The sequence below is a fragment of the Hylobates moloch genome, unplaced genomic scaffold, assembly GCF_009828535.3.
Source record: "Hylobates moloch isolate HMO894 unplaced genomic scaffold, HMol_V3 SCAFFOLD_12, whole genome shotgun sequence".
NCBI lineage: Eukaryota > Metazoa > Chordata > Mammalia > Primates > Hylobatidae > Hylobates > Hylobates moloch.
Window position 1 is genome coordinate 16,770,762 of NW_026652287.1, and position 12,879 is coordinate 16,783,640.

Here is a 12,879-nt window from a genome sequence, read left to right on the forward strand (position 1 = left end):
GACGTTCATTTCAGCTGTTGCTGCAATATGATACATTAAAAGGAAATATGTATCATAGCTCAGAGGAAATATGTATTCTTTGAAAGTAATTCTACTTTTAAACTGTGTAAGGCTGGGTGACCTGAATTCTAAAAGCATGAGCTTGAATTTCTTCAAGGTTTCACAATCTTTATGCCCCTCCCTACCCTATTCCATTCTCTCTCCTCCCATTTTTTTTCCCCTTCAAGTAAAGTATGTCAGTTTCATTTATGGAATTGGAAGGGATATCTTTCCAAGATCTCTGCTGGGAAACACAAAATCATTGAAGTATATGCTGCTTTGATATTTTGCCGTATTGACTTTTTTCCCCCTGAACCTTTTATATGTTTTTTCTTTCAAATAAGCTTATTAATTCTGTAAGGAGCCATGTTTTGTGAAGTTGAAAGAAGTTATATTGCAATTGATGGGGATTTTGAAAAATTATTTGGGCACTAAGCAGTAATTACTACTATTTAAAACTTTTCCTTTATAAACACTCTTTTCTGTTAAAAAACATTTATATACTACTTTTGCAGTTTAAATATTTGATTATGAGGATAACTGTAATAAAAAAGGTTGAATAACAGCAATGTAAACACATTCTGATTATAGCTTTTATAATTTAAGTGAGATAACTTTAGTGCCAAAATAGTTTTTCTTTGTAAATAGGCAGCTGTAGTAGTACTTCATTTTAGTTTTTAATCTGGCTGTAATAGACAAAATAACAGCAGGAGAATGTTTTAATTTAGAAATTCCTTGTTTTGATTGATTGTTGTCACTCATTTATTTTACATGCATTTTAGATCTGTTGGTTCTTTCTCTTTTGAGACCAACAAAATTTTAGGAAAATTCTCCCATTATGCATAATTAGACTCATAAACATAGTCTATAGAGATAGTCTTATTGCTACTTTATATTCTTAAGGTATTATAAGCATTTAAATAGAAACTGGAAAGATCAAAGGAATTAGAAAGGCTTTTTTTCCTTTTTTTTTTTTTTTTTTCTTTTGGAATGGAGACAGCATGCCATGGAGAGATTGTAGGTTTCATAAAGATAGGGTCTTCTTGTAGACTTTCTGGTAGTCGTTTTTCTTCAGTCTACCTTGAAAGGGAGAATGCATTTCATTTGTAGAAACGTAGGCTAACTGCTCTGTCCCTCTTTATGTATTTTCCCCTGAAGAAAATCTTACTCGTGTGTGTGTGTGTGTGTGTGTGTGAGAGAGAGAGAGAGAGAGATTATTTAAAAAAAGCCAAAATGTGGTTTTGTCTGACTTAGCCTTTGAAAAAGTTAACATGTAACTAGAACACATTAATTTTAGGTCCAAATTTTGGAACCAAAGGAAAATTTAACTTCAGTGTTAACATTGCCTTTCTACCCAGTGCTAAGAATAAAAGAATGGTTAAAGAAGGGTTGAGTGAGTGGATTTGCTTAACACTAAGTGTTGTATAGTGGAAAGAGCATGGGTGTCAGAGTCAGAACATTTGGATTTGAATCCCATCTGTACCACTAATCCTCTTTAAGTAGATGTGAGGAAATTTTAGATTGGTGCTAATTTCAATGACATTTTGAAATATACATAATCAAGTCAACTCTATGCATGTTTATGAATATCCAAGAAGTTCTAGCCACAGCAGCTTTGAAAATAAATTGCTTCCCCTTGAGGAATTCAGTTAATGGAATGATTAATATATTTATTATTTGTAACAGTAGGTGTAAAAGCATTTGATCCCTGTATGCTGCTGACTGTAGCTCAGTTTGACTACAAATTCTTAAGACTTCTTAGTTATGTGACTTTGGACAAGTTTTATATATATATATATATATATATATTTATAATTTTTTTTTTTTTTAAGATATGGGGTCCTTCTCTCTTGCCTAGGCTGGAGTACAGGGGCATGCCATCATAGCTTACTGCAGCCTCAAACTCTTTGACTCAAGTGAGCCTTCTGCCTCAGCCTCCCCCTCCCAGGAAGCTAGGACTACAGGCCTGTGCCACCACATTCAGCTAAGTTTTTAAAGTTTTTTTTTTAGAGATGGAGTCTTGCAATCCTATCACTTGATCTTCCAAAGTCGTAGGATTACAGGTGTAAGGCACTGTGCCTTCTTAAGATTGTTAGTTTTCTCATTTATAAAATGGAGCTTAGAATCAACTGTATTCATCAGAGTTCTTAGCTTCAAACTAAGAAAAGGAGTTGATTAAAAGAATATTGGATATCCAACTACTTGGCACTTTTACGATCAGCACAACAGAACTGGTTCAATGAAAAAGCTACTGCTAGCTACCACCAAGCACTAGATGCTGTGGTACATCTGCTACTTTAGCACCAAAAACTTGATATTGAAGCCTCTGTTTCTAGAGCTGTCAGAAAGATATCTCCATCGACTTTCTTTTTGTCCCTGGATTCAGAGTCAAAGGTGTGGACCAAGAGCATCTGGTAGGGGTTAGAATGTATGTCCTTGTCCACATTGTAGGGGAGGATGGAAAAGAGAGAATCAGTATTTTTAGTTTCTGTTAGGGGTGATTATATTTGATCCCAACTAGGACTCTTAATGATAGTGAAAATGAAGAAGCCCGACACTGAGTGACAGAAGTGTGCCAGATGTCTGTTACTCTGTCTCGTAGTGTTGCGGTGAGTAGTCTCCCCACCTCCCCATTTATATGTAGTGCCTAATTCAAAGCTTGGCACATAAAATAAGAACGATTGTTTTCTGGATAGAAAACCAACCCTGATTATATGTTATTTAATTGTTAATTTAAAATATAAGACATTTTATGCTAGTAGCTGTTTTGCAAAGTATTCAAAATAGTTTTTGCTTCCCGGTGGTTTGCACATACATGTGTTAGCTTTTTGAGAGCATTCCTAGTTCTTAGCTTGGTGCTTGACACATAACACGGTCAAGAACTGTTGTCTAGTTAATGTTGATCAAATTGTCTGTTATTAGATTCTAAGCATGTCTTTGCAGATTTAACTTATTTTGAAATTTTAGAGATTTATTGAAACATATGCTGCTCCTATATTTCTGGAAACTCTGATCATGAGAAAAAAAGGATGGTCTGATTTACATTCTGTTTGACAAATGCATGTTAGTGATAGTAAATTGAAAGGGTCAGCAAATTAATGCATTATCCTTAATTTTATAGCCTAAATTGATGGTATTTATTAGAGTGGTTATTGGCTTATAATTTTTTATGATAAATTGAATCTTCAGTATGTAATTTTCAATGCAGTATCTAAGACATAGGAAATTTAAATCCAAACACTGTATGCTTTTTAAATTATCTCTACTGATTTCTATTTAAATTTTGTTTGTTATAATTTATAATTTTCTATTGTTTTCTAAGCTTTAGTATACTTTCCTTAGACAAGGGCTTAATGTAGTATGATTTGTTTTATTTTGTGTTACTACTTTCCTATTTTATATTAACTTAGTGCCCAAACTTTATGTTAATTTATATGTTATATACTTATAGAATATAAAAGAACAGATAAGAATGACCATATAATTATTTTTCAAAATAATTTTTAGCATTTAAAAAATAAAAATTTTGACTGGGTGCAGTGGCTGACGCCTGTAATCCCAGCACTTTGGGAGTCTGAGGCAGAAGGATCACTTGAGCTCAGGGATTCAAGAACAGCCTGGGCAACATGGTAAGACCCCATCTCTACAAAAAAAATAAAAAAGTAACTGGGCATGGTGGCCTATGCCTGTAACTCCCAGCAAGTGGGGAGACTGAGGTAGGAGGATTGCTTGAGGCTGGGAGGTGGAGGCTGCAGTGAGCTGTGATCATGTAACTGCACTCTAACCTGGGTGAAAGAGCGAGACCCTGTCTCAAAAAATTAAAAAAATGCCTTAAGATGTTTGTATTTTGTTACATTTGCATTATATACAGTGTTTGATATGAAGTGAAGAATATAACTGGTACATTGGGCTCTAGGAACAGTTACTTCAGTCTGAATTTCCTTGTTAATTACTCCTTTCTTTTTTGCTTTTAATACTTTATGAATGGAGGTTAATCACATAAATACCATATCTTTTGGATTTAGAAAATGCTTTTTATATATAAATTTAGAGTAGGAGTCCTTTTAATTACCACACTAAGAAGATAAAGAGGTCAATAGTAGCATATTCATGATGGCTTAAGTCTAGAAACTTGGCCCAATGGTAAAATGAGTTTTCGTAATTTAGAACAGTAAAAGATTGTGAGTAAAGTTTACCGTATTTAGTAAATAATACCTTATTTAGTAAATAATATTTCTGTGTGTTTGCATAAATGTATGCAGGTATGTAACTACCACTATAATCAAGATATAGAGTGGTTCCATCACCCCTCAAATTTCCAGTGTCCCTTCGGTATCAACCTGTCTCACCACCTCCATCCCTGGAAACCATTGAGAAGTTTACAGTACCTTAAATTTGCCTTTTGTGAGAATGTCATATGAATGAATCATACAGCACATAGTCTTTTGAGTATGGCTTCTTTTTACTTAGCATAATGAGATTCATCCATATTTTTTCTTGTATTGGAAATTCCTTTTTATTTCTGAGTAGTAGCCCATTGTATAGATATTTCATTGTTTTTCCCACTGTTGAGAGACATTTGGATGGTTTCCAGTTTTTGGCATTTACAAATACAACTACTATATACATTTGCTGTAGTTTGTTTTGTGTTGTGAGAGTACAGTAGGAGAAAAAGAGTTTGTTTTTTCCTAGAACCTTACATCCTCCAAACTTGAGTATATACCTAGAAGGATGTAAGGTTCTAGGGAAAAACAAACTCTTTTTCTCCTACTGTACTCTCACAACACAAAACACTTCTGTGACCAAATGTTGCAGAGGTGGAGAGCAGGTGTTTCCCCTCCATCAGGTAATCAATCAGTTCTGCAGGGGACACCAGCTGGGTGTCCTCTAATTCAATTCAATTCTGATGCTGTCTACCTGGAGATAGCATCCCATCTTACAGGTTGAGGGCTTAGTCCCACAGGACTGTGGGACTTGAGATGCCAGGAGTAAGTCTGGACCTCCAAAGCTTCTGACCAATTGGCTATAAATCTGGGGTTCCTACAGCCCCCTCCTTGGGTTCTGTTAATTTGCTAGAATGGCTCACAGAACTCAGGGGAAAACTTTACTTATGTTTACTGGTTTATTACAAAGGGTACAGAGAACAGCCAAATGGAAGAGACGCATAGGGCAGGTTATGTAGGGAGGGGCAGGAGCTTCCATGCCTTCTCTGAGTGCGCCACCCTCCAAGAACCTCCATGTGTCCAGTTATTTCGAAGCTCTCAGAACTCAGTCTTTTTGGGTTTTTATGAAAGCTTCATTATATAATCATGTAGGTTTGATTCATTAAATCATTGTTAATTGTCCATTAGTGATCAACTCAACTTTCAGCCCTTCTCCCTAGAAGTCAGGGTGGGGGTTGGGGAATAGGGGGCTGAGATAGAAAGTTCTAACCCTCTGGTCACATGATTATTTCCCTGATAATCAGCCCTCATCCTGAGGCTATCTAGGCCACCTGTCATTTCTTTAGCGACTAGTGTACGAAAAACATTCTTAGCGGTCTAGAGATTTCAAGGATTTTAGGAGCTGAATGTCAGGAAACAGGACCAAATATATGTTTCACAATATTACAACGGGATATTGCTGGGTTGTATGGTAAGTGTATGTTTAACTTTACAAAATATCGCCAAAGGCAACTTTTCCAAAGTGGCTGTGCTGTTTTTGCATTCCAACCAGCAGTATATGACAGCTCTGGTTACTGTATTCTGTATGTTAATCAGCACGTAGAATTGTCAGTTTTTCTTTTAAGCCATTTTAATGGATAATGAAATCTTATTGTGATTTTAATTTACATTTCCCTAATGACTAATGAGGTGTCGAGCACTTTTTCGTATACCTACTTGCCATTCATCTAGTCTTATTTGGTGAACCGTCTGTTCAAATCTTTTGCCCATTTAAAAAATTGTTTTTTTTTTTTTGGTAGTTAAGTTTTGAGATTAAAAAAAAAAAAAAAAGAACGTATTCTGAATACAAGTCCTTGTCAGATATGTGATTTGTAACTGTTTATTCCCCATCTGTGGCATGTCTTTTCCATAGCTTAACATAACTTTCCCATATTTTTTGAAGAGCCGAAGTTCTTCATTTTGATGAAACTCTGTTTATCAGTTTTTCTTTTATGGATCATGCTTTTGGTGTCATATCTAAGAAATCTTTGCCTACCCGAAGCTCCCAAAATTTATCTCCTATGTATTTTTTTTTGAAATACTAGATTTAGGTTTTGCATTCAGGTCTGTGAACTCATTTTGAGTTACTTTTTCTATATGGTTTGAGGTTCTTTTTCTTTTCTTCCTTTACTGAATTGACTGAATTGCCTTGGCACCTTTGTTGAATTAAAAAAAAGTGAATTTGTGGCTCAGTTTTTGAACTCAGTTCTATTGATGTGTATCCTTTCTACAGTACTGTGCTGGCTTGCTTACTCTATCCTAATTCATAGTTAACCTAGAACTCAGTTGACGTAAGTACTTCTGTATTTTTCTTTTACCACATTGTTCTGGTGGTTCTAGTTCCTTTGTCTTTTCATATAAATATATAGACTCAGCTCATCTATTTCTATAAAACATCCTGCAGGGATTTTTATTAGAATTGAGTTGATTCTATAGTTTGGTTTGAGAAGAATTGGCACCAAGAATTTTTCTAGTTTGTGGTCAATTTATTTATCTTTTTTATTTCTTTTGTTAGTATTACAGTTTTAGCATATTTTGTAAGATTTATACCCAAGGATTTTATGGGTTTTGGTGCTACTGTAAATGGTACTTTAAAAAATTTCAGTTTCTAATTATTTATTCCTAAATATAGAAATGCGATAGTTTTTTGTCTATTGACCTCGTATTCAGTGATTTGGCTAAACTCAGTTTTAGTTCTAGTAGATTTTTTCTGTTGAATCTTTAGGATTTTCTAATAGACAGTCGTGTCATATGTAAATAGAGACAATTATTTCTTCTTTCTTGCCCTATTGTATTGGATGAAATTCAGGTATAATGTGGAATAGGAGTAGTGAGAGCAGACATCCTTACCGTTCGTTCAGTCTTCTGCCACTATGTATGATATTAATTGTAGGTTTTGGTTACTCTCTTAGGTTTTTTTGTTGTTGTTTGTTTGAAGAAAAAGTCTCTTCTGGGTTCTATTTTAAAATTGTAGAAATCAGGATAAAATTTTAATGGTATATTAAAATTGTGTCAGCTATACAGCAGTTGTGGTAAAGTTGGCATTGCCTGTGCATGCTCATTAATTGTTCAGTGTTCCACAGCGCATGCCTGGAGAGCTGTAACACCTCCGTATTTCAGTTGACAAAGTATTTGAGAATAATTGGAGGGAGTTTGTTGTTTGTATACTTTCCTTTTGACATCCTCTGACAAGGCCAAGGTAACACCAACATTAAAACTTGTAAAATGATGATATCATGAGGAAGGAATTAGATGTGAATATGAGATACTAAGACAGATAACCTGGTTTCTTCACCAAGTCAACTGCATGTTAAAAAAAAAAAAAAAGAAATGGGCTGTCCTTGATCAAAGAAGACTTAAGAGAGAATTGGCAGACCTTGCTTAGAATATGATTTGATGCACACTGAAGTATTTAGGAGTGGGATTTGCCATAAAGTATATCAAAATAAACAAAAAGGGTGGTTGCAGCAAGAGACATAATGTTGATTATTTGGCTTAGGATTGGGACTTGTTATTCTATTTTCTTCTCCCTTCTTTCTCTCTCTCCCCCTTCTGTCTCCCTCTCCCCCCTCCTCTCTCTCTTCTTCCCCCCCTCCCTCCCCTCTCCCTCTTCCCCTCTTCCTCCCTCACTCTCTTTCTCCCTCCCTTCCTCCTTCTTATTTTTTTTGAGACAGGCTTTCACTCTGTCACGCAGGCTGGAGTGCACTGGTGGCATGATCATGGCTTGCCGCAACCTTGACCCTGCTGGGCTGAAGCAGTACTCTCGCCTCAGCCTCTAGAGTAGTTGGGACAACAGGCGTGCCCAACTACACCTGGCTAATTTTATATATATATATATATATATATATATATATTTTTTTTTTTTTTGAATTGTTGAGATGGGGATTGGCTGTGTTGCCCAGGCTGGTCTTGATCTGCTGGGCTCAAGCAATCCTTCTGCCTCAGCCTTGCAAAATGTTGGGATTACAGCTGTGAGCTACCACATCCAGCCCCCTATTTTCAAGTATATTTGGAGATTTGACTATCAGAAGTTTTAAACAGTGTGCCGAATAGGTGTTACCAGTGGAAGAAAATTATGGAAATAAAAGTGGCACACTCTTCACAAGTGCTGCATCACCAGCACTCTTTATGGGACAGAGGATGATTATGTAGGAAGATACTGCACCAGTGACTGGGTTGAAGAGTGATTCGGAAGAGGTAGACTTGGAATATTGATGTAGTTAGGAATTTTTAACTAATTTATTTTGCTTATATTGTCTGTTTTATATATGCATAATAGTGGAATATGATGAACAGGACTCAATAAGTTTAAAGGAGCTCTTTGAATCATTGGAAAGTAAAAACTGTAAGTGATAGGAATGATGTTATAGTTTGTCACCTTCCCCTCTTCTCCTGGTGGTTTGCAAAATAATGGTGTATCTTAAACTTGATGGTGCCTTAGGGTCAGTGAAACACATTAGGAAATAAAAACAAATTAATGTGGGGTGTTCTTTCTATTGAGATATTAGCTCTCTTTCAAACCTAGAAAAGTTCTACCCAAAGGATAAATGTGTCAGAGGGAACATAGATTCATGATACCTGCAGAGCATTGTTGGAAATTTTGGAATGTTCTGTCTTAAGCAAAGACTATCAGTTGTTAGCAGGAATGCTTTTCTGTTTGCTGTACTTTATTTCTCTTGCTATAAATAACATAACTGTTTTAGACAGAGATTGCTTTGGGAAAATTTGGTAAATCAGGATAAGCCACATAGGCAGGAAGACAAAAAGTTATTTGACATAACCAAGAAAAAAAAATTCAGCTTTGTAATTTTCAGAAAGTCTAATAGATAAAAGGCCTGAATGTGTAGTTTTTCAAATGCTGTCTGATTTGAGAATATGGAGATGCATTTTGGTATGTCTACTAGTGTGGTAAAAGCATTAAACATGCCTTGTGGATATCATTTGTGTTTTAATTCTGTCAGAATTTTCTCCTCTGAGTGCTTTTGTCAAGATAACAAGTAAAAGAGAGGAAATTTTCTTCTGTAAATGTTGTTTTCATCCTTCCAATTTTTTGCTACCTTGCATTGAACTAGTGTAATTTAAAAGGAAATTAACTGTCTTCTCTAGGACATTTTGTATCTGTTTATATATTTATGAAAATAAAAGGAATTTTAGGAATGCATGGGGCATTGTTAATACGTGGGATTCTTTTGGTGTTGGAGTTACTTGTGGCTCAATGCTATAACATATTTCAGAGGCAAACAAGATACTTCCCAAAATGTCAAACATTAACAAAATTATAAATTCAGGAAATAAATTTGATGTCCTGGGAAGATGTAATTTCCTGACAGTCTCTAAAATCATGTCCTTTAGACCTTCAAAACATGTAAAGACATTTGTGTAAATCTGACACTTTTGGAATTATTTTCCTCTTGATTTTCCCTCTAAAAAACATAACTTTGCTATTAATTTGTGACATTCTTTTTACCTTTAAATAGAACTTTAACAAAATTAGTCTTTGCGATACTCTTAAATAGATTAATTTGAGAATTTTAAATGATTTTAAACTTTGAAGAAGCAGATTGTAAAGACATTTATGGGAGGAGTGTTGCACCATGCCTCATATTTCAGACTTTAAAACCAAGACACATTACTTTTTTTTGTACGTAAGTATTTTCTAACTTTGGGCAAATACTTAAATTCTACTCTCTGTTTCAGTGTGAGATTATTTAAGTCATTTAAATTAACTCATGAACTTTGCTTTAGAAAAATATTTTAAAAGTTTCTTTTTATTTGGATGTCCTTTTTACTGGTTCTTTTTTTTTCTTTTTTCTTTTTTTTTTTCAGTTGTGGAAGAAGGACTCTGGGAAAATGGCCTTTCCTATGAATGTAGGACGCTGCTCTTCAAAGCTATCCACAATCTGTTAGAAAGGTAAGAGAAGGAACAGCAGACAGTGGTTTGCAGACAACCAAGTATTTTGCTAGATACTGAGCGTTTCCTGTAATTTTCAAAAACTTTTCACTTGCAGTGATTTATTGCTAGCATGAAAATTACATAAATCTTTAGTTTCTCTTTCTATTGATATAATTTGAAATTTAGAGAAGTTTTGGGAACGGTACAAAGAACTCCCATATTCCCTGCTCTTCAACGGTACTTTTTATTTTTGAAATTTATTCCCTAAATCATTTGCATGTTTGTAAACTCAAGATTGATGTTCTTTTTTACCCTTAAGTATTTGGTGTATATTTCCTAAGGACAAAGGTGTATTAGCACAGTATCATAATAAAAATTAGGAAATTTAACATTGATAAAATGCCATTATCTAACCCGTAGTTCAATTCAGATGTCATTGGTTGTCCCAGTTATATCCATTATAGCTTAACCTCCTAAGATTCAATCCATGATCATACATTATATTTAGTTTTCATGTCTCTTTAAATCCAGAGCAGTTCTTTAGCCTTTTTTTCTTTCTTGACATTGGTATTTTTGATGAGTTCAAACCTTATATTGACTTTCAGTTTGAGATAGTTTTCTCATGCTTAAATTCAGGTTATGCTTTTTATTAGTAGTAGGAATAGCATAGAAGTGATGTTGTGTTTTCAGTAGGCTCATATCGTCAGTGTCCCATTATTAGTGATGTTAACATGTTCTGTCAATTGACTGAGGTAATGTTCTGTCAAGTTTCTCCACTATAAACTAATAAGTATTTTGTTAACCATTATCTTTGTCAATTTTGCATTTGTAATTAATATGTAATTTGTGGCCAGATACAATGAGATTGTATAATTATCCTATTTCTCATCAAATTTTCATTTATTTGTTTTAGCCTATATTGGTAGTCCTTGCTTAAATCATTTATTACCATTATGGTTGTAATGTTAATTTTCAAATGCCACCATTCTTTCTACTTTTTATTAGTCAGCATCCTGTTGTAAGGAAGAGCTTTTTCGTTTTCTTCCATTTTATTTCCCTATTTATTTATTTATCTTGCTATGTAAGTTGGGACCCATGGATTGTTATTTTATTCAGTGGATTATGGTTGATTTTTACCATCATTTATTTTGATGCTGAAATTCTTCCAGATTTGGTCAGAGGAAGCCCCTTTGTGATGGCTCGCTCCTATGTCCTTTTGACATGATCCCATCGTTGAAGCATCCCCTTACTTTCTGGCATAACAATATGTTCCAGGCTCTGAATAGTGTTTTGAGGGGAGAAGTAGATGAGAAGAATGGGTTCATTAAGAGCTTGTATGAGAAAAACTTTTTACTTCTCTTCCTGAGTCTATATGTAGTACTTTTGGTAATCAAAGCTGTAAGGACTTTCCAGTTTCTTATCCAAGCTGTTGGCTAGGGTGGTTACCACTATAATACAACTGCTTAGGATACTTGAGCTACAGTTGATATGTTATTTAAGTTACTCAGAAAGACTTTTTTCACTGAAGATTTCTCTATTTCTCATTCTCAACTTTAGCTCCTCTGAGTGCTCCTCCAAATCTGTCTTTTGGAGTAGACCTAGAAATCATCTGTTACTAAGGCGTACTATGCATGTGGAACCATTGATTTAAGAGTTAAGTACTCTTAAGTCTTCCAAATAGTTGGTAATTCTGTTTCCCACTGTAAAACAAAACAAACACAAACTCTATCCAAGAAAATGTGGAAAACTTACTGTTGCCATAATCCTGTACCAGAATAAAGCTCTTGATATCTCTGCAATAATTAACGCACGTTTAAGCACAATTCTTTTTATACAAAGTTACAAGGTATGTGAACAAAGTATATTTTAAAATTGTAGCTCATTGTGTTTTTTTTTTTAATATCATGATTTATTCCTTTCAGAAGAATACGAACAAATGCGAAGATGAATTACATTCTTTTAAGTTTTGTACTGGCAATGGTAGCATGTTTCTTTGTCGAGAGACAATTAGAAGAGCAGAAAAACTGGGAGGGAGGGGAAATGCAGGTAATTCATTTATTTTTGGCTCATGAATTCAGAATTTTTGTTGGAAATTGAAGTCAGGTCAAATTAAACTGTTATTCATAAGAAAATTGTCAGCCTGGGCAACATGGTGAGACCATGTCTCTACAAAAATCTTAAAAGTTAGCCGAGCATGATGGTGTGCTCCTGTGGTCACAGCTGCTTGGGAGGTTGAGGTGAGAAGATTGCTTGAGCCCAGGAGGTTGAGGCTGCATTGAGTTGTGTTCATGCCACCACACTCTAGCCTGGGTGACAGAGTGAGACCCTGTTTCAAAAAAAAAAGGAAATTAATTATGACATATAAAGTTTGGGATAGTTCTAAAGAATTTTGGGTTATTCCTTGGCTTTATTTCAGTGTCTGTTACTTGGACAGTTTACCCTAATCTCACTAAGCCTTAGTTAACATTTAAGTACAGGACACCATGTACCTTGAGCTTTTGCTTGATGATAGATATATATCATGTGTGCCACATAATGCCTCACATACCGTTAATGTCAGTAATTATTTTCACCATAAATTTATTATTTTACATACTTTGATTTGTATTCTTTCAAATTTCATTAAAGTAGTTCCAGAATGCTCTATTTGAGCCCTCCTACAGGAGTTAATTTTGAAACAAATAAAACATCTTTTCTATTAGAAAATAATGATCAAACACAAACCATCTTCATATAGTTTATATG

The 12,879-nt window shown here is 34.7% G+C and overlaps 1 protein-coding gene across 2 annotated transcripts in view; it reads left to right on the forward strand.

The window, feature by feature from the left end:
• MED13L (mediator complex subunit 13L) overlaps positions 1-12,879 on the forward strand; it is a 324,575-nt gene that overhangs the window by 158,876 nt on the left and 152,820 nt on the right. For both annotated transcript variants that reach the window (XM_032168588.1, XM_058424877.1), the window contains one exon: positions 10,068-10,152. The gene's annotated coding sequence lies outside the window, so the exon portion shown is untranslated. The remainder of the gene's footprint in view (positions 1-10,067; positions 10,153-12,879) is intronic.